This window comes from Cnephaeus nilssonii (assembly GCF_951640355.1).
Source record: "Cnephaeus nilssonii genome assembly, chromosome: 10".
Classification (NCBI taxonomy): Eukaryota; Metazoa; Chordata; class Mammalia; order Chiroptera; family Vespertilionidae; genus Cnephaeus; species Cnephaeus nilssonii.
In genome coordinates this window covers 4,003,390-4,031,167 of record NC_137081.1, presented here as the reverse complement: position 1 = coordinate 4,031,167, position 27,778 = coordinate 4,003,390, and the positions used below count along the sequence as shown (strand labels likewise).

Below are 27,778 nucleotides of genomic sequence, written 5' to 3'. Positions count from 1 at the left end.
AAAGCTGGAAATAAAGGACAGCTATAAATAGTATTGCAGGCTGTCTCTATTCAGAAGGGAAGTTAAAAAGGTATGTATAATTTGTTTTTAAAAATAATAAATTTCTTTAATTTACTTAGAAAGTTAAATGCATCTTCTGACACAATGCAAAATTACAAAGCATTTTATATAAAAATGTAAATTTTATTTCGCAATTATAGGATATTATTTTAAGGACTATTTCTACCAAATATAATTTTCCTAGGTTGTAAAATAATTTATAGATATACAAATGGGATTAAACAGATCCTTGAATTTTATACAGAACTCAAGATAAATATAAAAATGGAATCATTGAAGTTGATTACAATATGTGGATTTTTTAAAATGTTTTTTCACTTAGCTATTAAGAATTTATAACTAGATTTATGGCTAATATTCAATAAAAAAGAATTGCTTCTTTTTTTATGATCTGCAAAAGCTTTATTATACCTTACAAGGCTATTATTAAGAACTGGTGAAAGAAAGCATTTTGTAATTTGCTTTGAAAACTACACACACGTAAAGTGGATTTTTACAATGTTTTTTATTTTTATTGTTGACACTATTACAGATGTCCCCTTACATTTCAAAATATGCACTACCACTCATTCTTTTTGAAATTGCATTTCCCTTAACAATGTTCCTGATGTTATATTTATATACAAAGTCAATCTTGATGAAACTGAAAAAAATTGGTCAATCATATATTTTACTTACAGATACTTCAGACCTTTTAGAATTTAAAAATAGTAAAAAACTTCTTTTAACGTTTTTTTTTATTTTTATCTAAATGTTTTTGAACATGTAAATAAAACTTTTCACGTGATAGAAGTTTAGAATTGTCATAGGCAGTGATACATGAAAAAAACGTTAGTTAGTTGTACTATTGTATAGCTGTTCCCACAGTGTCCCGGAGAGATATTAATAAGTATTCCTTGAAAAGAATTGTTCATAATCAATACTTTGGGGAAGAGCACAGATAAACAAATGATTTTTTTTTTACCCAGGATTCCTCACAACTCCTATGTATACTATAAACTTTTTAAGAGATATGCATCCTTTATTATTTGTTTATTTACTCTTTTTTGTTGTTGTTGTTATGGAGAATTTCTAATCAGCACAAAACACACACAAATGTAGGCTGGAGAGTATGGTGAAGCCTCATGTACTCATCAAACTCAGTAGCACCAACCCATGGCTCATCTACCCTTATTCCCACCTTTACCATTGTTCCCACTTTCAAAATATGTGGAAGTGAATGCCAGAAATGGCATCATTTCGTTCACAAACACTGTAACCTGCATCTTTAAAAGATCAACCCTTTTGTACGCAATATTACAGTGTCATCACACCCAAAATAATTATGAATATATCTTTATAATACATAACTTTTATCAAATTTATTTGATGAATAACACTTTTTTAAATAGTTTATTGATTTTTAGAGAGAGAGGAAGGGAGATGGAGAAACACTGATGTGAGAGCACATCTATAGGCTGTGTCCAGCACGCCCCCTACTGGGAATCGAGCCGGCAACCAGGGCTTGTGCCCTGACCGGGAATCGAACCTCCTGATGCCCAACCGAGCCACACTGGCCAGGGCAATAACATGTTTTTTGTGTGTGGCAAGTTTTACAGTAGTAGTGTTCCCAAGAATGCATTTTAGAATATGCTGATCTGCAGGAAAATATTAAAAGTAATAAAGGATAATAATAGAAAACTAAGTTCTGAGGCTAATAATACATATTTTATACTTTAAATGAAATAAAGTTTTATTTCTATAGCTTTATTACTTACAATAACTATATCTTTACAGTGTTATAAGCCACCACCTGGCACATTTAATTTTACTGTAGCCTAAATTATTTCTAAATTTCATAAGGATCTTATTTCCATTCCAGGAGTAGCTTACTAACTGTGCTTAAAATACTTTAATACATGTTTTGAAAACTAATTCATATGAGGAGGAAATCTTCAAAAATTTAACAGTCTATGAATATTTCCCTATTGACCCATCTATCATTGGACTCAGAGGAAAATCAAACTTCTTCCTGAGAATTTTGTCCCTGAAACAAAGAACTCTTCATATTGATTACTGCCAATACACAAATAGATGTGTTTTGAGGTGTTAAATTTTTATTCCAAAAAAAATTCATATTTTAGTTTGGTTTCAAACAACCTCTGATCGTCAGTGTCAATGCTTTTGATTGACATTTTTTATCTTATCACTTTATCGAATGTGAAAAGGAAAGAGAATTTATCTTTGAATACAGGCAAATGAAAACTGCTTAGTGTCCTTCACAGTCTTCTAGTTTGACATCAGATTTACTTAAGGTTAAAGTGAACTTGAACAACACACATTTGTTGAAATCCCGGTTTAAGACAGGAATGGAGATAATGTCAATTGAAGCTTGCAATTCCTAATTAAACATTGATTGCATACCTAACAATTTTCCTTGAATGTCATTTAGATGCCTTTATCTTTCTTGATGATCTTATTAAAATGCAATGTATACCCCTTTTTAGACATGATTTAAAAAATAGCCATGTTCCTCAACATGTCCGAGCTTCCAAGAGTATTAGCATTTTCCTGAATTTTGGAATGCAAACTTTGGAAAAATTTAAAAGAACCACCTGGAGATACTTTTTTTTTCTTTTTCCCTTATGCTTCTACTTAAAATGTGCATGCTCACTTATCCCAAATAATTTTACTAAAACCTAGAATAAGAGTAAGTAACATAAGGACTAAAATAAGTTGCCATGATTTTACGACACACCAATAAAAAAATTAAAACAACAACAACACTCAAGGTTGACTAATGGAGAAAGTGCTGAGGACAGAACAGCGTGTCCTCTTCATGTCTGTTTCACAGGCTCCACGCCCCCGGGGCAGGAGGGGGCAGGAAGTGTGTGACTCATATTCCTAGAGTCCTCTGTGCTCACAGCTCCTTCCATGCCAGTCACTTCCCTTGTTAGACAGAACATTCAGGACTCTCCCACCAGAGGGAAGTACTGATCTTAACGCTTGCTCCTTGGGTCCGTCCATGTCACCAATACCAGAGGTTAAAACCCTGGTCCAGTACCCCACACACAACCTCTTTCCTTCTGAGCCTTCCTTAAAGCCATCAACCCAACAACACACATTTCTGATTACACAAATGGAAATACACTTTAAAGAAAGCCTACATCTTAAAGATGCTCCTATTTTTAATATCATTGAAAAGCAAGACTCCAGTAGGGACCAGCAGGGGCTGATTTACAAAACAAGAACAACAACAAAAATAAAAACAAAGTAAGGGAGCCTGGCTCCAAAGAGAAGACCCGCTGGGTTAGAGCTGTGGATTCCGTGACCCTGGCAAGTGCAGCTGGCGCCAGGAAAACAGCATTTCCCAGCGCAGCCCTGCAGCACTGCTTCCTGGTTGTGTGTGACTGGGTCTCTGTTCTGCCCTCTGCCCTGGAAAGAAACCCGAGGCCTGAGTGTGCCCTGAATGGGGAGCTTTGGATCACGTTGTTCCAGGCAGAGGGACGGGATCCGCATCTGATAAGCTCAACTGAATGGCATTCTCCCTGCACTGCTCTGAAAGGTGGGCTTGGATTTAGGTCTTTCTCTTCACTTGCAGAAAGGTTTAAAGAATACAGTTTTTATTTATTTTATTTATTTATAATCTTTATTGTTGAAAGTATTACATAGGTCCTCCTTTCCCTCCCCTCCCCATTAAGCTCTCCCAGCCCACTTCTGTTCCCCCCAGGCCCTCACCACCCCATTGTCTGTGTTGTTGGGTTTTGCATATATGCTTACAAGTTCATTGGTTGATCTCTTCCCACCCACCCTCCCCTGCCTTCCCTCTGAGATTCCACAGTCTGAGATACAGGTTTTGAAAACCACAAAGCCAGGACTTGTGAGGATTTCCATTGTTAATATTAAAATTTCTTTCTGGAAGTTTTAAAATAGCAATTGTTTTACATCTCTTAAAACTTGCAATTATATAGAGATATATTCCCTCATGTCTTACAGTGGGGAAAAAGTGAAGTCATCTATGTTGTTTTCCATTATCTGGTATATGTATTTTCTTATTGTGTTGTTTTTCTACCTAAAAGTCTGGTCATGCTTCAAAAAAAAAAAAAAGTGGCTACATATTTTTCCAGTGCAAATATACTTAATTTCCTAAGTTAGATTTAAAAAAAAAAAAAACATGAAGTTAAATTATTTTGCCTTTTATCATCTAGAAAACAAAATGTCTTTTCTTTTATGACATTCTGTATGAATTTCCTAAAGGATTTCCAGTGGCTTATAATTAAAACATACTCAATAAGAATGCTTAAAGAGAAACTGAAAACATAAAAACAGAATTGTCGAGGAAAAATGAATATATCAACAACATAGGCTATTACAAGTTACTGCATTTGGCCCCGAGCTTTCTTGCAAATGCAGTGGCTGAGTCCATTTATCCAGAAAATAGCCACAGAGCCCTGCTAGATGCACCCCACTCTCCTGGGCTTCGCAGAGGTGAACTCGTCGCCCAGGTCTCTGCTAAATGGAGCCTGCATTTCCGCTGTCTGAGAAAAAGAAATATAGGCGCAGAGACCAAAGGCAACATCTCTAGCACTAACTTCTAAAAGGAAGATTTAGCCTAGATCTTTTTGTAAGGTAGCGCCGGGAACATAGAATGACAATATCTCCGACCGTGATTTTTATAAAATATGCCAGGAAGCTCTTCCTATGGCTGGGGGGGGTTTTCAATCAATTTTTATAACATACTGGAGCATAGCACTGAAATATATGTAACACAATGATGGTATTTCCATGGCAGGGAAAGGGCTGTGTGTGTGTGTGTTGGGAGGGCGGGGGAGGCTTGTCTTTCTCCAATGTCTGCAGGTTCAACAGGGAGTGGGTAACAGAACAGTTAGGAAGCCCAAGGAAAGATAAAAATATAAATGTGAGAGGATAGTATGTGTTTGGGAAAAAGAAATGCCCCTGTTTCTCTGAGCTGTTGAGAGGGAGGTAAGCCCTGAGTCACTCGGGCCCTGGGAGGGAGCTGAATGTGGGTCCCAGCAGGCAGGGTCCATATGTCTCCGCCGCTCACTGCCCTGTGGCTGATCCTCATTTCTTAGAACATTTAGGGGGGATTAATGTTTAGGAAACATTCTCTTTAGAAACCTGTTCCTTATCGTTAAGCAATCCTTTAAATATTAAGGTAAGGTCTGAAATACGGAAGAAAGCCATCAGAAGTACACATTTCAACCAAATTCTATCCATCCCATTATTCACCCATCAACCCCTTTTTCCACATGAAGAGGAAAGTTTTAAAATAGCAAATGTTTTGCACCTCTTGAAATGATATATATGTATATAACTTTTATATATACATAAAATGTTATATATATGAACTACACCTTGAAAGGGTACCACACAGTCTAAGTGGATTGTCACAGTCACGTGTCCTCTGTAGGAACCCCTGCAGTCCTCAGAGGCTTTCACATGGATTTTCCCCTTCAGTCTGACCACAGGAATGAGGGAGCTATCGCACACATCTGACAGGCGGGAAATTGAGGGTCAGGGAGGTTAAGTGGAAAGGCTACGTGATCGAGCGAAGGTTCAAACCACCACTGCTGATTCCATCGCCCAGCCGAGCGTGCGCGGTGCGGGGCCGGAGACTGTCCCTGCCCCCCATTCCTAGAGGCTTCGGGGCTCCCTCTGCACCGGGGAGCTCAGACTCCCCGCGGCTTCCCCAGGGCCTGCGTGGCGGTGAGATGCCCCAGGGAGCTGCTCTTCTCCTTAAACGGGTGTCACCTCTCGTCAGCACCTGCAGGTGCGCTGTCGTCTGGGTTTGGAATCACCCTGTTCCGTGTCCTCCTTCCCCACCGGGACCAGCGGAGCCGAGGGGGACAGGGCTGCTCCGAGTAAATCCTCCGTTGGTAGGAACTGTGTGCGTGATACTTTGCGGTTTTATAAAAATGATAGGAAATGTGTGCGTGATATTTTGCGGTTTTGTAACAATCCGTTCACATCGCCTTATTCGCTATAATGTCAATCCAATAAAACTGGGTTACGGATACCAGAGGAAATAAAATTGAGGCTAAAAAAAATAAAAATAAAAAGCTGAGAGGCGGACCTGGACGTGGACACAGTATTTTGACATATTGGCCGGCCACCCATGCAAACAAGGCACGTGCCTGATGTATCTGCTCTGTGCCTCTGCGCACGCACAGACGGGAATGCCAAGTGCTCCCATATCATATTCACAACGCGAATTAACTCAGTCATGTGGCAAAAATACGCATTTAAAACGGAGGCCTTTCCCATTTGCTCCTGAGCGCAAGGAGCCCTTCACCGGGGCGCGTGTTCCATCCAGGCCAGTAATTGGATCTGCGGGAAATAAATAAACAGCCGCACATGCAGGCAGCAGCTTGCAGCACAAATATTGGTATCAGCAGCGAAATAAATAAAAAGGTTTGCCCAGGCTCTTACCGTGCCCCCAGACTAGCCTAGAATATTTAAGCTCGGGAAACGAATTAAGATGTCAAGATTTCTGAGGAAGTGTCTCAAGTCAAGTATTCCTCTTTCCCCCGCCCCCCCCCCACCCCCCCCCCCGCGCCCCAGGACTGCAGTAGAGGCTGCAGGATGTACAAAGCTTTCTGTGCACCCTCACGCCCCACTCCTCCGGTCTCCTGGACTCCTGTGCTTGCACTGTGTTCCCTGTAAGATCATGCAGCCAGTCCTCTGTGTTGTTACGTTGTGCTCATGGTGATAGATAAACGCTGAAGTGCTGTTCGCAATACAGATGACGGTTTTCCGCTGAAGACTTGCCCTGGGCCCTGGCAGACGCCCCGGGAAACTTGGTGTTTATGCCCCAGTTCACACGCGCATCCTGGTCATTGGTGTGCACTTTTTCCTTTTTGAACGGCGCCTTTCGGAAACAAATCGTTCCCCTTGAGGTGTGGCTTATCCACCTTTCTCTTCCGGGGAGGTGTGGCAGTCAGTGTGAACCCCACGAAAAGATCAGACAGGGCTGCGTTTAAACACTGGCCATGCTTGTATTGATCAGTTAACACTGAGCCCATTAGTTGACCTTTCTGAGCCTCAGTTTCTTCATCTGTTCGATGGCGTTAAGCCTACTGCCATAGGGTTGAGGTCTGAAAAGACATCATGTGAGGCATTAGCAAGCACCTAGTAAGCGAGCTATTGTTATTATTTTCCTTTTGGTCTGACCATTGAGAATTTTATTTTTCTGGGAAATGTAACAGGTTATATGAGATATGATCTGCTCAGGTCATATAACCAACTGTTGGCAAGAGACTGACTGTTTTAAGTCATGATGAAGAAATATTTATTGAGCACCTACTATTTACAAGTCTTCAGTACATTGAGATGTCTAAACATTCACATGGCTAATTTTCAGTTTTCCACCAGTCAACATAATTTTATGCGTGGTATATTTTGATTACTTTAAAATAATATGATCACCAGATTATTACTGCATGAGGTTTAAGTAGAAATTTAATGAGAAGACATAACATTTGACAGAACTGCAAAATTATGATAGTAGTTATATTTATTTCCTATTTGACCTTTAAATTAGTCATTTATATCCCAAGGTACATGGTTGAAGGACCTACATATTTATTACTTAAAAGAAACCTATAGCCCGGCCGGTATTGCTCAGTGGTTGAGCATCCATCCATGAATCAGGAGGTTAATGGTTCGATTCCCCGTCAGAGCACATACTTGGGTTGCGGGCTCCATCCACAGTGTGGGGGCATGCAGGGGACAGTCAATCAATGATTCTCTCACATCACTGATGCTTCTATCTCTCCCTCCCCTCTCTGAAATCAATAAAAACATATTTGAAAAAAGAAAGAAGCCTGTATCATGGGTGGCCACATACTGATGACCACAAGCAAAAGCAACAGGAATGTGGCATATAAGAATTATTTCTGTTTATGCAAAACATGATTTTCACTCAGAAAGTTAATGTTTACACATCATCAATCAATATGCGCGCGTTTGCGCGCGCGCGCGCGCGCACGCACACACACACTCACACACATTAAAAGAGGCAAAGCATCAAGATCACAGCAAACATTTTCAACAAAAACTCATCATCAAGGAAACACAAGTCTACTAAGCACAGGAGGCAAAGAGGAAACGCTGTTTGAGCGCAGACATCTCGCTACATGGGTGAAATTGATATTCCTCTCCACCTTCATTTACCTTTTTACCTCCAGCATGTTCTTTCTGTTCCTCTAAGTATGAGTAGAATGTGTGAAACTGAAAGAAGGGTAGGAATAAGTCCACACGCTCTGTAGAATTTCTAAGCACGCTGTTCTCCATAAAACTAATAAATAAAATTCAAGCAGTTTTTTAAAAAATCCAGATCACTTTGATTTGCTGCTTTTGTTAATGAGCCTGACATGCCCCAAGCAGATGAACCCACGTTTTCAAGCACATTAAAATTCAGTTCTCACATCTTGATGATCTGAGACTGTGTACAAATGTAATCAACTAAAATATCTTTAAATATCTGTGAAACTAAAATCTCCCCGAGAAATTGCATTTTCAAGCAGTGCTACTTGTTTCACGGGTCATAGCTTGTTCCCTGTAGCTTCCATTTGCTCATGAACACAAGGAAAATGCTCAGACATTTAGTGTGAACTCAGATGTAATCAGCAGAAGCCTAGTCTATGAGCCAAACTCCACGTACACCACGTATGGGAATCAGTGCTAAGGCTTGAGGAAACGTGGTGATCCAAGAATATGAAAGTAGCATGGAGACCGGAGAGGACAGCACCCCCCGCCCCATACCTGAGTCCCGAGATCCAGGAGAGGAGGGCAGGGGCCCTGGCCACCTGGTCAGGAGGCAGAGGGATTTGTATTCCCAGGGAAAGCTGGTGCTGCGGTATGCTAGAAGAGAGATGAGCCGGCCGGCGTGGCTCAGTGGTTGAGCTTCGACCTATGAACCAGGAGGTCACAGTTCTATTCCTGGTCCGGGCACATGCCTGGATTTCGAGCTCATTCCTCAATGTGGAGCGTGCAGGAGGCAGCTGATCTCTCTCATCATGGATGTTTCCCTCTCCCTTCCTCTCTGAAACCAGTAAAAATGTTAAAAAGAAGAGAGGCGAGCATTTGAGTGAAGCACCAAAGGGTTCCGGGGAATTTGCCGATAATGGAGCACAGTTCTGGGGAGCTTTGGGGAGTGGTTGAAATTTGGGAGCAGAGAGACAGGGTTCGTCAAGGGCAGAGAACCAACAAGGACAGCACATCACAAATATGCTGATTCAGTGGTGATGAGCAATTGGGACAGGACAGGCCACGAGTGGATAGTGACTAAATGTATGGCACAAGCTCTTGGACTTGTAGACTCGGGAATCTAAACTTTAAACACACCAATCATGAGCTCTTGCTCAGTGGAGAACTCCAATGAACCAGATTCAGTGTCTGTGTGTTGACTTGCAATGAGAAAGTTACCTAGATGACTTGGGTCCTCTGACCGGTGCATTCTCTTCTTAGAGTCGAATTCTCTGAGAAGCCCAGGTATAATGAGGCCACTCAGTGAGCCTGAATAGGGCATATCTTCTTCAGGCATTTAGAGCATCAAGCTAAGACAGCCTGATGCAAATGCGCACACAGTAGGGGCACTCCTGCCCTCAAGCTAGCATAGATGGCAGTGCCCTTGGCCAGGACTTCCTCTCCCATGGGCAGAGGTTGCCCTCCCACTCCTGGCCTCTGTGGCTGACTCGCCTTCGTTGAGTTTCCACGTCTGGGTAGTGCTTGTCCAATGTAGCTGGTTTCCTACTGTAGTCAGTTGAGTCAGGGGGAAGCCGAGGCCTGCTCTCCCAGAGCCATTTTAGGAGTTCCAGGCATTCTAGGGAAAGCGCGGGCCATCCTACTCTCCTTGCTTCTGAGTTCCTCTGGCATCTCATTCGGGAGCCCCCAAGAAATGACGTAGAAGTACAGAACACCAACGTTAGCCTTACAGGGTTAGTAGGTCCTTCTAACATTGTGGAGCCTACAGAAGTGTTTACACAAAGTTAATAACCCTGAGAGCCATTCTTTAATCTATGATCCAAAAAGGATTGAAGCAATAACAAAGAAAACATGAATAAATCTGAGAAAGCAAATTTGCTATTTGGGGGACGACCTGAGTTCATTCTTAACATTTATGCTAATAAATACCCTTGATGGTGATACGGCTAATGTTTCATTTTATACAACCTAAACAGAATGGGTTTATTAATTACCCCGCCCAGGAGGAGACGGGGAGTTCTGCAGAAAGTGTGAATGCATTAACCATGTTTGATGGTGCTACATGATATTTCTGTAAAATAGAGCCGAGGCCAATAAAAAAAAATCCACTGCCCTTAATCTTCTTTACATTTTCTAAGATTCAAAACTGTGTATATCATATATCAGAAAACCCCCTCCCAGGGGTATTTCATTTTAAATGTTTATTTAATAATGGAAATAAATGTCTGTTGAACTAAAAGAAAAGAAGATTAAATAAATTTTAAAAATCATTTTAAAAATGAATCACAAAACAAGTTCCATTTGTCCTCCAGAAATCAAGTATTCTAGAAAGATCACATTATTAGTCTTCAGACTTTAAACCAACACTCAATTAGTGTTTTGTCAGGCAGTACACGTCCAAATTCACTTCTGCACAAGGACTGGTCGTGTACTGTCACAATTATTCTACAAATTCTGCCCCACTGGGGGTTTTTCTATGTATTTTTCTGTTGTTTACAGAGCCCCGGGGAAGTTGAAGGTTTCCTGTTGCCTGAAATAACCTCTGAGCAAATCCCACTCCGGTTCCCACAACCCTGGCCGCTCGCCCTTCTGCACAGGTGGCACCTCTGCCTTTGTTTCCCTTTTTTAAAAATATATTTCTATTGATTTCAGAGAGGAAGGGAGAGGGAGAGAGAGAAACATCAGTGATGAGTGAGAATCATCGATCAGCTGCCTCCTGCACATCCCCTCCTGGGGATCAAGCCGCAACCTGGGTACGTGTCCTTGACCGGAACCAAACCCTGGGCCTTTCCATCTGGAGGCCAACACCCTATCCACGGAGCCAAACCAGCCAGGGCTGTTCCCTATTTGTAATGAAACGCAGCCATGGGGGCCTGGGGCAGGACCAACAAGCAGTCCAAAGAAACTTAGCTGAGAGGTAGTCTTAATGGAGTGCCCATGCTGTCCTCCATATGTGGAACAATCAACCTCAAGCATAATACCGTGTCAACAAGATAGGCCACCATCGGCTCTCACTTCTCGAGGTAGATTATCGGGGCTATTTTCCAGCATGCAGGCTGGCTGCTTTCTGCCATTTGGCATGCTGCTTCGCTGTTCCCTTTAGCCTTGGATGCGTATGTGCTTAGGAAACACGGCTAATTGTCATGTGATCCTAAGGAAACCATTGTTGTCTTCATTATAATCTTGACTATCAACATTACCATCATCATCATCATCATGTCAGAAAAATCATACCACTGGAATAGGGTCACCTAGTTCATTCCAGAATCAACTAGAAATTGTATGTGTGTTATCTATTGCTCTGAATTCTCTATAAGACTATTCTCCAGTGATATGGCTGGTCATATTTACTTCTTATTTTTATTTGAATTTTAGAGCAAATGACTTCTAAGTAGCATTTTATAGGAGGAAGAGCCTGGAATGGGAATATAGAAACTTTTGGTTCAGTCTCATGTTTATTCTAAGCTAACTCATCGAAACTTAAATATTTAGCCTCTCAAACCTAAGTTTTCTCATCAGCAACATGTGGAAATAAGATCGGATTATAATGATGCATTTTTGGGCTTAGGATTCCATGACCAGGAATATAGCTTTAGTTCAGAAATCAGGAACTTGAGGGAAAGTGGTCGACCATTATCTATGACAGTGATTCTCAACTGGGGCAACACTTGGCAATGTTTGGAGAATTTTTGGGGGGTGCTACTTGTGTCTAGAGAGGGTGGAGGCCAGGGATGCTGCTAAGCATCCTACAATGCACAGAAAAGGTCCCCACAACAAAGACTTATCCAGCCAAAATGCCAATAGTTCCAAGGTTTGGAAATCCTGCTTTATGGTGTTGGAAATTACGGGAACCTGCATGTCACATGGAATCTAGAAATGAGGAGGGTCTGTGAAGTCCTGAGCGGGGCTCCCTAATCACTTCTCAATTCTCCTGTGCCCTCAATGGAGACCCAGCCCCAGACCGTGGATCACTGGCTTAGCCCAAATTGGGGTTTTTTCCATCTTAGTGCTTCACACACACACACTGACTTGTAAATGCCGGTTGCCCCAGAGGTAGAGCTGTTCTTTCAGGCGCACTAATAAGAAGGAATCTCTGTTTCTGAAGAAGCAGCTCTGGAGAGATAGACATTCTCCCCTATAAAGGAAGCTCTACTTAGTTGTCATAGCCTAAGTGGTTGAGGATGCTTCTGGGCATAATTGGCTCTCCTACTCAGCATTCCTAACTAGAATTCCTTTAACCTGGGTCCCCGCTTTGCTTCTGTTCAAAGCTGTGTCATCTTTTTGTTTGTCGTAGCTACTCCTTACACATGTTGACTAAACTGCTGAAGCAAACACTTCCTGTTTGAAAGATGGTTAATGATGTGCTTTGAGGAGGCAACAGCAACCCTTTCAAAGCTCCTTGTTGCTATCCGGCACTTCCACAGTGTAAATCTGTGTAGACTTTGGTTCATATGGAGGTATTTACAGCCAACTGGCTGAATCCTAGGAAAGTGTCCAACAACGATTCTTAAGACTGAAATTCTATTGTTCACAAAAAACGGCTTGATGCGGCATTAAAACTCAAGTAGTTAAGAAAACTTTCCTCGCTCAAACGGAGGGGCACCTGACTCTCTCTCTCAAGTGGCAATTGAGTGCTCACCTTGACCGTGTCATGTTTTTGTTTTTTAATATATGTTTTTATTGATTTCAGAGAGGAAGGGAGAGGGAGAGAGATAGAAACATCAGTGATGAGAGAGAATCATTGATTGGCTGCCTCCTGCACGCCCCCTACTGGGGATCGAGCCAGCATCCCTAGCATGTGCCCTGACCGGGAATCAAACCGTGACCACCTTGGTTCATGGGTCGACACTCAACCACTGAGCCACACCAGTCGGGCTATGTGGTAAATTTAGTGGCTCCTAGGTGCAGATCCACTTTGGAACAGAATAAACCTTGCTGCATTAGTTTGCTGCCGGACCTGGTGAAATAAAGTTGTTGGTTTTATAATGAGGATAATAGGATATTTGTTTAAAAAGACAACTTGAAAAAAAAATAGCAAAGACAACAAGAAATGATAAATGAGCAAGTCTTTGCTACGGTAATTACTTTAGTATTGAAACAAGTGAATAACTATTGTGGCAACGCTATTTTTTGTCTTGGATTATACTATCGATTCATACAGTATGTGTATCATTTGCCTTTTTACTGGAACAAAAGAAATAGGAAAGAAGGAGAGGTTGGTCTGAGAGACGGGTTAATTTTTGAAAGAATTTTGATGTCCTTTTCTGGAAATAGAATATCTCTGAAAGATGAGACCATTTTCTTTTCGTCTACACTAATTTTACGCCAAAAGTTAGTCACTAAAAGAAATAAATGAAGTAATCATTCTCATACAGACAAATGAAATAGCATGCAAGTATCTACCACCCATTTATTGAATGTTAGTCTGTGTGGGGTTTGTTAACTCCCTGCTGAAATGTTTTGATTTTGTGGAAAGCATAGATTGTGAAAAGACCTAAATTCTAAAACTAGTTGCTCAGCTTTCAAAAGCTATATAATCTTGAAAAGTCTCCTAACCCCTCTGAGAACCTTTGAAGATTCTGTATTTTCTTTAAAATATATTTTTATTGATTTCAGAGAAGAAGGGAGAGAGAGAAAAAGATAAAAACATCAATGATGAGAGAGAATCTTTGATCAGCTGCCTCCTGCACACCCCACACTGGGGATCAAGCCCACAACCTGGGTATGTGCCCTGACCGGGCATCGAACCGTGACCTCCTGGTTCATAGGTTGACACTCAACCACTGCCCCTTGCTGACCAGGCTCTTTTCTGTCTTTTGTTGTTGTTGTTGTTGTTTTTTTACATGTTTAGGAAATGAAATGCCTTGTGAGATGTGACTTGCTATGCAGGTAGAAGGAATTGTTATTGGCACAAATTTAGGATATGGATGTTTCTTCTGCTAACACAGTTTACACATCAGCAAAGTTGTCATCATTTTCCAGGTTGAGAAATAATAAGTTGCAAGGCTGTTGAACTCCATCTTCCCCTGCCTATGTATAAAGCTTCGAATTTATGTCCCAGGCATTGCTCTTCCCCGCTGATTGACTTAAGTCCTGTCCAAGCTCCATTTTCTAAAAGCATAAGAGCTATTTGGGGCAACTATTCCTATTGTTGCAGTGGGTCTTTCCCTCAACATGTTCCTAAGTAATGGAAGAGTTCATTGTACTCAAGATGTATAAACCATTCCAGTACTTGAGTGAAATGTTCCAGTATTTGAGTGAAATGAATCTAAAGTAATTTGGCTTAGCCCTGTTAAGAGTATTTTCTTAAGTTAAAAATGTCAAGAGCTTATTCCATATGGCACATTCCATCATTCCCACATTTTGCTTATGAGTTTGACCCACTGGGAATTTCATCAGTAAACACAAACAGAGATATTCCTGCTACCAGCAAGAAGGGATTTTAAGTTGTAGCTCTTTTCCTCTTTGGGGCTAATAGAAAATAAAGAAATAAATAGTTTAGTCACTGTGTTCATGCAGATTCACTCTCCCTCCTCCCCATAGATATGAGCCTGTATTTAAATGTCTTGGAGAAGTAGATTGACCATTTTCTTGTTACCCTAATCCAGCGATTTTTAACTAGTGTGCCTCAAGAATTTTTAAAACATGTGTAGTACCTGACTATGTAATCAGGGGCACTCTTCCCTTAGATTGTCAGATAAAAAAAATGACAACAGCCATCTGGTGTTAATGAATCATAATTATACCTATTTTTTGTCAGATCAGCAAATATATATATATATTGATGTGCCGCGGAATTTTAGTAATTAGTTTATGTGAGCCATGAGGTAAAAAAGGTTGAAAATCACTGACCTAATCTATTAGTTAATAACCCTCAATATAAAAAAGAAAATGCTTTCTTTTAATGAACAAAGCTTTTTTTCCTCCTCTTACTGGGAGTTGATTTTCATGGTTGTCCTTCATTTCTTTAAAAAGAAAAAAAGACAGAAAAGAGACTCTTGTGGTTTACCTTCATAGCTTATATTTACCTTGACTCATAATATTTTTAGTAGATGGGCTACTCAGAGTTTGATAGAAAACAGCTACAAGCTATTATTAGACTTTGTATTTAATTTTGAACCTGGAAATAGCATAGTTCATTCACTGCTCTATGTGACATTTTAAACACCTGAGCAAACAGTATTATTCTTAGAAAATAAAAGCCTTTTCTCGCTGGGTTCAGCATTTAGAAACAATATTGGATTGATTTGATTCAGAAAATTGCCTCGGAAACCCTGAAATGAATATAAACCTTAGGGAAATGCTCTCGCTCTCCCTTCCGGCCTGGGCCTTGCGCTGTTTCTCACAGTGGATCTTATCGGTCACTCTCTGCGTGTGGTGGGGCTCATCCCAAAGCCACCGCTCACTTCCCTGTCAGAGCTCGGAGCTCACATGCTGCACCCCACACCTCAGGCCTGTGCCAGGCTCCGTGCCCTGGGGTAGAACCCTGTTAATAAGAAGCATGTTATTGCCCGGCTGGTGTGGCGCAGTAGTTGAGTGTCAACCTATGAACCAGGAGGTCACGGTTTGATTCCCAGTCAGGGCACATGCCCAGGTTGTGGGCTCGATCCCCAGCATGGGATGTGCAGGAGGCAGCCAATCAATGATTCCCTCTCATCATTGATATTTCTATCTCTCTTTCCCTTCCTTCCTCTCTGAAATCAATTTTTAAAAAAATTTTTAAAGAAGCATGTTATTATCATCCTACCAAGCATTGTCATCTCATATGTCAAGATCACTTGCATATTCTACTACTGTTTCTTCAAAAACACACACACACACACACACACTTAGAGACACACACACAGAGAGAGAGAGAGAGAGAGAGAGAGAGAGAGAGAGAGAGAGAGACAGAGACAGAGAGAGAGAGACAGAGAGATGGGGTTTTCAGATGAATAAAGCTCTCCTGCCTCACCCTGCAGGCAGAATGCTTACATCCCTTGGGGTGACAAAGGTGCATGTCCCTGTCTGCCCCTAGGAGGAAAGAAAAGACGAAGAGGCATCATCAATCATGCACTGTCCCTGCCACAGTGCCAAGGAAATGATCGCCCGCACCAGCTCTCAGTAGTCCTGACACCTGTCTAAAACGGCAGGTCACGCAGATCCGCTGCCTCCAGAGAAGTGCCGATGTGCGAGCATCCCCTCGTTACCTTTAGGGTCACGTGAAAATTGTCCCCCCTGCCTGTCAGGTCACCCAGCGGCTGTATTACCCTCACTTACCAGTGTCTGTCATTGGTCACTACCCTGCTGCGTTGTTTCTAGAGCATTGGGGTACAGGATGCTTTTGACACTGTCAGATACTCCGGAGGCAGAGTTCTCACTGAGGAAGGACTATGCTCAGTGTCACTTCATGCTTCATGGGAAATGCAGGTGTGTGGGCTTCCTGCCTCCCGCACGGTCCCCTTCCGCCGACTGTGGTCAGTGAGTTTTGGTCTCTGGTGACGTTCATCACAAAATCCACATCTTTCTCCCGGGAAATGGCTACCAGAGGTTAAAAACACATCCTACACGTGGAGAACCTTTTAAAATTAAGAGGTCTCAAAAAAAATAAAACTGTTCCCATAAAACTTTTACCATTCAATTGGCTAGGAATATTGTGTTCTATGAGAATTAAAAATTAAATAGAAATTTTGATGGGAAAAAATACGATTTCACATCAGAAACTTAACTACTACGTTGATGCATCTCATCTATTATTCTTAGTATGAAAGTCATAATTCCTGAAACTAGCGGGCAGTCATTCAAATGCTTCACTCATCTCAAATCCTTTTAACATTTTTAGGTTACATCTAATGTCATTTTAAAGCTGGTATAACTCTCTACCTCCTTTCATTTCCCCCCCATTTACCTGTTCCCAATATCTCCTGCTAACAGCGGTGAAAGGGGTACAGTGTCTGCATAACAGGCATTTCCACACGGGGGGGGGGGGGCAGGGGGAACCTCAGGATTGGGCTTGCCTGCAGCCTTGGTTCAGGCCATCGCTGTGCACTAATCCCCAGGGGGACCAGCAGTAGGCCCTCCGTTTGACCAGCACCTCCGTGAGCTTTAACTTTTCTTACCTGTACATCGCAGGTCTCGGGGAGATGGCCTCAATGTCTATTTCCGACAATAGTCTCTCCATTGCTCTGTGGTGATGGCACATACAGCCACAGGCCCGAACGCTCAGTCTGCGAATCCAATGAGACTGGCCCCCGAATGTGCATAGGTATGTTAGAACCCCGAAAAGCCTAGCAAATCGATAGAGTATCTCTTCCAAGCCCTTCTTGCTGTAGTCAACGTGGTTGCCTGAGCTCAACAAAAGGCCTAGCGAAGTGCTAGTTCTTTCCAGAAATTACCGAGGGCTCTGAGTGTGACGGTGACCCCCTGGAAGCGGCGGGCAGGGCCAGGACTTCAAAGGAGCAGAGGCAGCAAGGCAGCCTGACAGCAAAGCGGGGGGGGGGGGGGGGGCGGGGAGCACGAGGCAGGATGAGCGAGGAGAAGCTGGTGCTCCCCCACAGAAAGCAGGTCATGAGCGTGGATGGTGGTGGTGGCAGAGAGGGGGACAGAGACGTGGCATGGACGTGGGAGCGAGGCGTTACCAGGTTTGCTAATGGCCAGAGGTCAGTGCCAGGAGAAGGGGAGGTCAGCACCAGGAAGGCCCTGGCGTGGCTGCCCAGGGGCAGGAGAGTTCTGGCCTCTGAGATGAACATGGAGCCGGATGAGGAAGAGCAGGTTTGGGAGCAAACCATTGAGTCGGCTTGTCGCCTGTTCTGTGTGAGGACAGCAACATGGAAATGGGCATGTGGTCGCTGGAGGTGTGGAGACCAGGGCAGGTGGAGATCCTGGAGTGTGGCCCTCCAGCTGTGGCTGGGTTGAGGGGTGTCAGGGAACACAGCAGAGGGGAAAGCAACGCCGACCGAGAGGAAATCCCTGGGACATGTGATCACGAGGATCCTGGGAGCCCATGGCAGTGGTGGGAGCAGTAGCTTCTCTCCTTCGTTTCCTTCCTTCGCGCGTCAGGTTTCCTCCGACTCTAACGCCAATGCGTGCCCCTTCGCCTTTCAGAGTTGTGTTTTAGAACGGCCCTCCTGTGGCAAACCTGCTTTTGTCTAAAGCTCCCTGTCCCCCAGCCACCTCCGGGTCCCTAAAGGTGCACGTCCCTCTCCCTCCCCCCAGGAGGACCCGTCACCATCCAGAGAAAGCCTGCCTGGTCATTCCTCTAATGCCCGCCTGCTCCCCGCACGTCCTCTCTGCTAACACCGTGGTTTTCTCCGGTGTTGAATGAGAACAGAATCCTATTCGTGTATTTTTTTTTTTTGCCCTTTATTTTGTCTTCTTTTGGTATCATGTAACCTGCACCAGGACGGGGCATGTGTCTGGCTCCCACGGTAAATACAGTCCCTGGGAAAATGCCTGGCATATAGGACACACTCAGGGATTATTTGTTGAATAATAGGACAGGTATCTCTCCAGAAACCAAGCTACATGGATTTTAAAGGAAACTCCATATCAAATTAATGTCACTTTTGTTTTCTTCCAGAGAAAATTGGGCCATAATGATATTTTTATTATTTTACACACATTTTAGTGCAAAGCCACAGAAACAGAAGGTGCTAAGATATACTAGTACATATACATACACACACACACATATATATATGTGTGTATATATATATATATATATATATATATATATATATACACACACACACATACATACATACATACATACAGGAGGGTGGAGCAAAAGTAGGTTTACAGTTGTTCATATAAAAAATAATACAATAATTAATAAATAATAATACAAGAATAAACTCTGTTCCACATACAACTCTAAACCTACTTTTGCCTCACCCTGTACCATCTGTACACGCATGTAAGTTTTTGGCCCTAAAAATGGAGGGTTTCCTATTTTATCTCTCCAGGGCATTTAAAAGGCATTTGAAGGAAAGCTCCATATGGAAAATGTAATTGTACACATCGCCTTGGAAGTAATGGCAGAGTGTTTACCGAAAGGGGAAGGAAGGGACCTTCGTATGCAAATGGGTGGCATTTGGAAATGTCACACGGCTACATCCACACAGACAGAGCCGCTTTCTGAATGCCAGGGAAGGGAGACTCCGTAGCATTAGCCAGTTTCTATATCAAAGGAAACTGAGAGCTCAACAGTGAGTCCAGTCACTACCTCTTCCTCCAGGTCAAAGGCCGCCCGGCCGCAGTGCAAACCAAAGGAGCCACGCGGTCCTTTAATGTGGCGGCATCAAACATGAAGCAGAAAAGGGGTTCACGGATCCAAAATGAAAAGTGACAACTTTTTTATCAAGTATTTGCTTCCCTCTAAATATTGACAGGGAGCCCGGCCAACGTGGCTCAGGAGGTCACAGTTTGATTCCTGGTCAGGCACATGCCCAGGTTGTGGGCTCGATCCCCAGTTTGGGGCCTGCAGGAGGCAGCCATATGATGTTTCTCTCTCATCACTGATGTTTCTCTCTCTCCCTTTCCCTTCTTTTCTCTGAAATCAATTTTAAACAATAAATAAGTATTGACCTGGAAGCCAAGGGCCTCAGGATGTGTTCTGTGCTTAGCCTCTCTGTCAGGATTGTTTTGAGGTGAGATGGTAAAGCGTGGACTAAAAGAGCAAAGATTTTTAATGTTTACCTCTTTCTTCTGTCCTGTTGGTTCCACTGCCTTGGTGCAGGGTAGACACCTGGGAGAAGGCGTCAGGGAAAGCACAGCATGTAAACCACCAGAGGGGGTAAAGAACGCCTCTTGATTAAACCTGTATTCTTCCTGGACGCAGGGTACCGCTCTGTAAACCATTATCCTCAGCCCATTCCCGGGGACCAGGTGCCCAGGAAGTATTTTTAGCGTAGGCCATTTGCTCCTTTCTGCATTGAGACTATGGAATGCACCACAGGAAATTATCTATATATAAAAGGCCAATGTGCAAAGTGTCCCCTCAGGCGTTCGACTGGGAGACCAGGAGATCACTTGCTATGATGGGCTCTGGCCACCAGGGGGCGGCGGGGAATGAAGGAAGGCCCTGGCTGGCAGCTGGAAGGCCCCGATAGGCCCTGATCGCCGGCCAGGCCTAGGGGACCCTACCCATGCACGAGTTTAATGCACCGGGCCTCTAGTTTTTAAATAAGGTGTTTTATGCAATGTGTGCCGGTCATCCCACAGAGTCCCTGTGGGAGCTGCATGTCTGTAGCAGGGGCAGCTCTGCAATCGTCAGGTAGCGCCCGCACCATAGTTTCGTCTTGGGTGTTAAGAAACGTAGCGAAGCCTGCCTCACCCTTGCACAGCATGTTTATAAGGGGCTGGGGCTAAAGAATATGCTTCTAGAATGACAACTGAAAGGAAACACTAGCATTTTAGGATAAAAGAAATTTTAATATGCTTAAGGTATCAGTGGGGAAGAAAATTGGAAAATCCAATACTCAAAGGAAACCAAGAAATCAGAATGGTATTCAGATGGGTAATGTAATTGCTGCCTTTAAAAAAAAAAAAAAGTTTTTAATCCTCACCCAAGGATTTGAGAGAGAGAGAAAATGAGACAGAGAAACATTGATGACATTGATGTGAGAGAAAACCATCGATTAGTTGCCTCTGATCAGTTTTCCCACACACACACCGTGACTGAGGTTCCAATCCACTACTAGGTATGTGCCCAGACCAGGAATCGAATCCACAACCTTTTTGGTGCATGAACAATGCTCAACCGACTAAGTCACTCGCCGGGCTGTCAATGCTGCCTTTTATTGAATACTAGAGGCCCGATGCATGAAATTCGTGCAAGAGTAGGCCTTCCTTCCCCCAGCTGCCAGCACCGGCTTCCCTCTGGCACCCGGGACCTGGGCTTCCCTCACAGCCCAGCTTCGTCCAGAAGGTCTTCCAGAAGGACGTCTGGTCTAATAAGCACATTACACTTTCATTATTATAGATGGCTGAATGCTTAGCAGTTTATTAGTGTTTCTCTTCTAAGTGACCCTCAATGAGAGAATTGTCACTGTTGTAAAGGGAAAGAAATTTGGGCTCAGAAAGTTGAATCCATTTCCCCCAGGTTACCTACTATTAAGAAGCTAAGGATATTCGTAAACAGATACCTTTTTACCACAAAGCTGGTTGATCTCTTTTCCCTACACCAGCCTGCCTCCTGATATAAAGCGTAATATCAGAAAAGGTACCCAGATGCAGGCTGGCTACATTTGAAAGTATACAGTGAGTCTCCGGTGGCAGATGTTACAGGAACCAAAGCAAATCCCTAATGAGGATTAAAAATATCATATTAAAAACACACACGTTCAGAACACTAAAAAAAAAAAAAGGAAAAATAAGTGGAAAATTTTTGTTGACTTTTTGCTAAAATGTGCTGACATGTGGAGATATTTATGTTTTTCTGAACATCTGCTGGGTATTAGGATGTTGTTATTCACAGTCTTCTATTAATGATAAAGGAAAGCGGAGCAATTATGCAATTCTGCCGCAGTGAATACATATCCCACGTGGTTGTTTCTCCACTGCATTACAGAACCTCATCATCCATCAAACAGAACGTTATTTGTAAAAAAGAAACACGGGGGTTCTCTTATTGTAACCCCCATGTTTCCATTGGAATAGACCCTACGGAGTCAGCAACTCTTGCATCTAAGAGATAAGAATACATTTCAAGTTATGAGATTTGCTGTTATTAATACATGTCTCCAATTATACCTCGAATAGTGCCTTGGGTTTGAGAAATGACCTAACCCTGGGATACGTTTGCTGTGCAGAGAGAGGGTTCCATTTCTGCTATAAGCCTTCACGGGAGAGAGCTTTTGGTTAGAGATGGAGACACCATGGTGTTTGTCCCTTTTGTAGATTTTCAGAATGAAGTGCCCCTTTCCTGACCCTACAATCCCTCTGCTTCGTCTCAGTCGAGGGCTCCTTCAGCTCCCAGGGCTCCTTCAGCTCCCAGGGCTCCTGCAGGAATCTGCCGCTGACTATAACAGAGTCCCTCCCTTAAAGTGCCAGTGAGGACACAAACTCAAAGGCTGGCTAAGGAGGCGTCAGGGGCCCTCCTGGCGAGGCCGCCTCCCAGGAGTGCCAGGTAGAGAGAGCGTTACTGCAGGAGGGTGCAATGCCTTGATGGTGTGCACCACGCTCCTACTGCCCTCTACCCCCCTCTCCTCCCCGCACTGTGTCCCAGAGGCTGGCAGTTTCCTGCAGGCCACGCTCTGCCTCTCGTCTCAGCTTCTGTATGTACTTTCCAACGTGGAACTCTCTTATTCATCTTTCGTTTGTCTAATGGTGGTTCATTCTTCATGTTTCAGCATAGATGGCCTCCATCTGGGAATGACAAAGACTTTTTTTTAAATTCTTTATTTTATTTATTTGTTTTTTAATCTTTATTGTTGAAAGTATTACATAGTTCCTCCTTCCTCCCCTCCCCATTAACCTCCTCCAGCCCCAGGCCCTCCCCTCCCCACTGTCTGTGTCCACAGGTTATGCATATATGCATACAAGTCCTTTGGTTGATCTCTTCCCACCCACCCTCCCCTGCCTTCCCTCTGAGGTTCAATAGTCTGTTCATGCTTCCATGTTTCTGGGTCTATTTTTGTTCATCAGTTTATTTTGTTCATTAGATTCTACATATGAGTGAGATCATGTGATACTTGTCTTTCTCTGACTGGCTTATTTCGCTTAGCATGATACTCTCCAGGTCCCTCCATGCTGTTGCCAATGGTAAGAGTTCTTTTTTTTTTATTGCCACGTAGTATTCCACTGTGTAAATGGACTTACCACAGCTTTTTTATCCACTTGTCTGCTGGTGGGCTCTGAGAAACTCGAAACACTCGTCAGAAAGAATATATGCACCGCTGTGCTTATAGCAGAGCGATTTACAATAGCTAAGATTTGGAAGATTTTGACTCCCGTTTATTTGAGCCTTTACTAAGTAGCAGGCACTGTGCTGCTAAATAAATGTTTCCTTGCATTTAAAATCTAGTTGACTCATTACACATATTCGTTTAAAATAGGCTTAATTTATTGAGTGCTTACTGGGTGCCAGACATTGTTATCAATGTTTTACAGACGTGTATAAAGGTTAATAACTTGGCTGTGGTCACAGAGTTGGGGCATGGGGGCGGGGGGGGGACGCGGGGGGCGGTAATGTGTGCAGAATTGAACCCAGACAGTCAGGCTCCCAAGCCTGAGGTCTTATTGCCCCACAAGTGTTAACAGGTACATCCATTATTTCAACCGTTTTAAAAGTGAGGAAACGGAAGCCTTCGCTTCCCAGCCTCGCCCTGGAGTTAGGGGTGAATTCTGTGTGCTCTCTGGCCCCCATCTCTACCCACTCATCACGTAGCATTGTATTTGCCTGTTTGTTTTTCTAAGTTCCTTCTTTTTCAACGAGGAAACGGAAGCCTTGGGGAGTGCAGTAACTTGCCAAGAGGCCATTAACAGTCTGCGATGGCCACGCTAGGCCTGGAGCTGGGCTCTGTCCTGCCAGCGGCTGTGTGTTTCCCTCTGGTGAACAATGGCTGCTGAGAGTGAGCCAGGCGCTTCTCCACAGACCACACTCCCAGGAAAACAGAGAACACAGACCACATTTCTTTCCAGGTGTATTGCTTCATTCCTTTTTTTTAAAGATTTTTAATTGCTTTTTATAGAGAGAGGAAGGGAGAGGGAAAGAGAGAAAAATCCATGTGAGAGCAAGACATCAATTGGCTGCCTCTTGGCGCCTACCTTTCCCTGCATGGGGTGACGCCCCACCAGCGGAGCCACACCCACCAGCTGAGCCTATTGCTTCCTTCTTCTTTGGTTCCTTTAGATTGAGCATTTAAAAACATGACTGTGATGATAAGAGATGACAATAACTAACAGTAACTGTCACATTAAGTGCCAATTATTTGCTAGCTATTGATCAGAAGATTCATTCTTATTTCTGTCTCACTCTAACCCTGTGATGCAAATACTCTTACCACCCCCACTTTTCAGATGAGGAAACTGGCCCACAGAGGGATACATGTGACTGGCTTTAAATCCCACAGCTGGTAGATGGAGGATTCTGAACTCAGTCTAACACAACTCCTTGTCCATAGGAGAAATGGAGTTATTTCCAGTGTTAGCAAAAAGTCACTGTTGATTATGAAAACTACGTGACCCCTACAACATATTGATTATGAGAATGACAGCAAACATGCCTTATGTTCCATCCCCTTCAGAGAACACTGAGAGAATAAGAGAGAAGTGATTCTAGAAGTGATTCTAAAGCTCACATTTTGCTCCGCATTTCTTTGGAATGGCCCAGGCGGAGACGATGATGAAGGGCTGTGGGTCCTCTTGGTTTAGCAGGAAGACAGATGGGTCTGGAGACTCTGCAAAGCTGTTCCTCTGCGGGGCATGCTTTATCTTCTCTGGGTAAACTCAACCTCTTTAATTCGTGTGGGAGATTCATTGTCCCGAGTCTCAAAGATCCCGACCTGATAGGAGTCCAAGCCTGCGGGGCTTTGCAAGGACAGTTCCGTCACCTCTGGCCACAGCCAGGACTTGCGAGGGGGTGCTTCCAGGACCCAGGGCCGTAAGACAATAGAAATCCGAAAGAAATGTTGACCTTCAAGAGCCATCAGTCCATCCCTGGCACTGCCAGCCGTGAGGGAGAAGATTGTGCAGCTCCCAGAGAATGGAAATGCACTCAGTCAGGTTGGGAACCACAGTATGAGGACAAGATGATGATGGTGACGATGGTTAGTGTTTTAATAAGCTGGGGGAGTGAGATTTACATTTCCACTAGAAGAAGGTGTTAATAAGTGATAAAACATTCTAAATGTACCCAACCTAAACTGATCAAGTAAGACTCATATCTTAACTTTAAAAACCTGAGCATTCCTTTTTTAGGACGTCCCACAACCCCCCAAAAAAAGGAAGACTCACACGCTGATGTTTATTTTTTAATTTTTCTGATAAAAATAAAACGTATTCATTATAGAAAATGACTTCTCCCAGAGATAATCATTGTCATTAAACTCAGTATTTTGGTGAATCCCCTTTTCTTTTTTTCACACATTATATATTTTTGTAGCCTACTCATTTTTCTGTGTGTCATCAAAATTCTTCATAATCTTTTTCTAGTTAAATAATAGTTTATCACTTAGTTGCACTGCAATTCACTTAACTATATTATAGTATTGCTGAACATTGGATTAAATTCTCATTTTTCATTTTTATATAGTATGTTGCCATTGCCTTACGAATCTTGGTCTGCTTTTGAAGCTCTTTGTATATAATACCATATTAGTTTTTGAGAGTTTGTGCCATTTTCTCTCCCATGGACTATATCTTAGATTCTTGTCCCTGCGCCACCAACCCCTGGCCAACTAACATGAAATGCGGCCTTCCGGTGGCTCTACAGTACTTTCCAGAATGACTGCGTGGCTTACTTACAGGCACAATGCTGACCGATTTAACGGTCCTGCTGCGTGAGGTTGCCTTTCAGCCATGCTGATCCGAAACTTTTAAAAAATGCCCTGTGCCTGGTCCAATCTAAGTAAACAAACCCAAACAGGACACACAGCAAAAAGACTGGGAGGAACCACATCACATGTTGAACGTGGTTTTCTTTAGGTTGTAAATGATGAAGGCTTTCTATCCTTCCCTTACTTCGTGTATTTTCTACTGTTCTTAAGTCAGTGTGAATTGCTTTTATAATGAAAAATATCCAATACGCTTTATTTTTAAGAAAAAAAAATAGACAACGAAGCAATTTAGCCCCCTCCAAAACCTCGCAGTCTTCGCATTGAGTGATACGCCGTTTCCTGTTAGTAAGTGAAACACCTCAGGTCATGACTGTGCCTGCACACAGAGGAGGAAGAGGCAATCACGGGCTCTCTCCCGGCAAAAAGGCATTTCTGTCTCAATTATGTATATCTTTCAGACAAAATTGTTTTCTGGCCTGGAATTATCCAGATGGCTGCCTCTTTCATTCCCCTCCTATCACTATATGTACAACGCTAAGACAATCCTTTACCATTGAAAAATTGTGAAGAAAACACCAGATTAAAGGTGCAGGTGTATGAGAGTTCTCTGTACTCTGTAACTTTTCTATAACCTGAACTTTTTAAAGTCAAAGGTGTGGTGTTTTTAAATGAGGACACACGGCTTCCAGAACCAGCTTTCTGCCTGTAAGCCACTGTGTGACAACAGGTAATAATTGAATATGTCTGGTCTTCACCTCTTAATAGATCAAAGAACACCACACACACACACACACACACACACACACACACACACACACATCCTAAACTTACCTAATGTTTAGGAGTTTTGTAGTCTCAAATAAAATAGTAGCTACAAAAAATTTGGAAAGGTAAACATAAAATAAAGTAAAATAAGAATATGATTTAATCATATTTTGGCCGAAATAGAACCTCTGTTATGTAATGGAAATTGAAAAGAGCGAAAGCACAAACTTCTTATCTATAATAACTCTTATTTTCTTGTGATAATTTTTTTCAAAAGGAAAGGAAATGCTTTGCTTAAAAGCATTCCTCACTGATGTTTCTTCATAGTTTAATTTTTCCCTTTCATTTCATGTTTCTTATCTTTCCTTAAAATTATGCAGGCCATTATAAATGCCTTTCCTCCTCATTTAGACATCATGTAGCTGAAGGTTTCAATTTGGTAATCATAAACTTGCTTAATCTTCTTAATAGACACTTTACCCCCTAATAATTTTCCTACCAAACCATGAATTCTTTCCAGTTAGCATCAGCCCATCATAGACATGCCCAAACATAAGCATGGAAGTTTTGTTAGGCTATGAGAAATCCTAAGAAGGGATCTCTGTCATGTGTATACATTGGACCTTAATTGTTTTCTCCTCGTCTTTCCCATTATGCAAAAGGGCACTGCCCAGCTGGTCAAGCCAAAACCCTAGGTATCCTTGGTTTGCTCCTCCTGTGTGCAATACATAACCAAGGCATGCTCAGCCCGCCTCCAGACGTATCTATTTCTGCCTCCGTTGCTGTTACTACCCAAACCCAAGACTCAGATGTTGTCTTTCATGCGTCCTACCGTAGTGATGTCCTCTTTGTTCTCCCTGCTTCTTCTGTTTCCCTCAAGGATCCGTTTTCCATGCCATGCAGGTCTGCTGGGGAGACGACCCGATTGGTCTCCCGTTGCACTTGAACTTAAACTGATACTCCTCAGCCTGGCTAGTACGTTCCACAAAGGAAGGGTTTTGCTCCATCGGAGATCCTTCTCCAATTCATTTTGTCCCTCTCTCTGCTGCCCCTGGCGCCCGGCTCCTGGGACCTCTCTTTCCTGCGTAGAGTCTGTTTCCACGTGTGCCGTCCACACAGCCGGGGCTCCTTGGCCCTCTTCGCCTCGCCAGCTCTTTCTCACCCTCCCCTCCCCAGTCCCCTGCCTCTGTCTCTAAAATCAGTGTCCCACCCTACTCTCCCATATCGGAATACCCCTTTCCCCCCTGTAACATTACTAATGTAGATGTTAG

The 27,778-nt window shown here is 42.9% G+C and overlaps 1 protein-coding gene across 1 annotated transcript in view; it reads left to right on the top strand.

Annotated features, from left to right (window-relative positions):
• The window catches only part of TMEFF2 (transmembrane protein with EGF like and two follistatin like domains 2), a gene marked incomplete at its 5' end in the record, with an annotated part of 236,898 nt that overhangs the window by 188,394 nt on the left and 20,726 nt on the right, over positions 1–27,778 (top strand). The gene's annotated exons all lie outside the window — the stretch shown is intronic.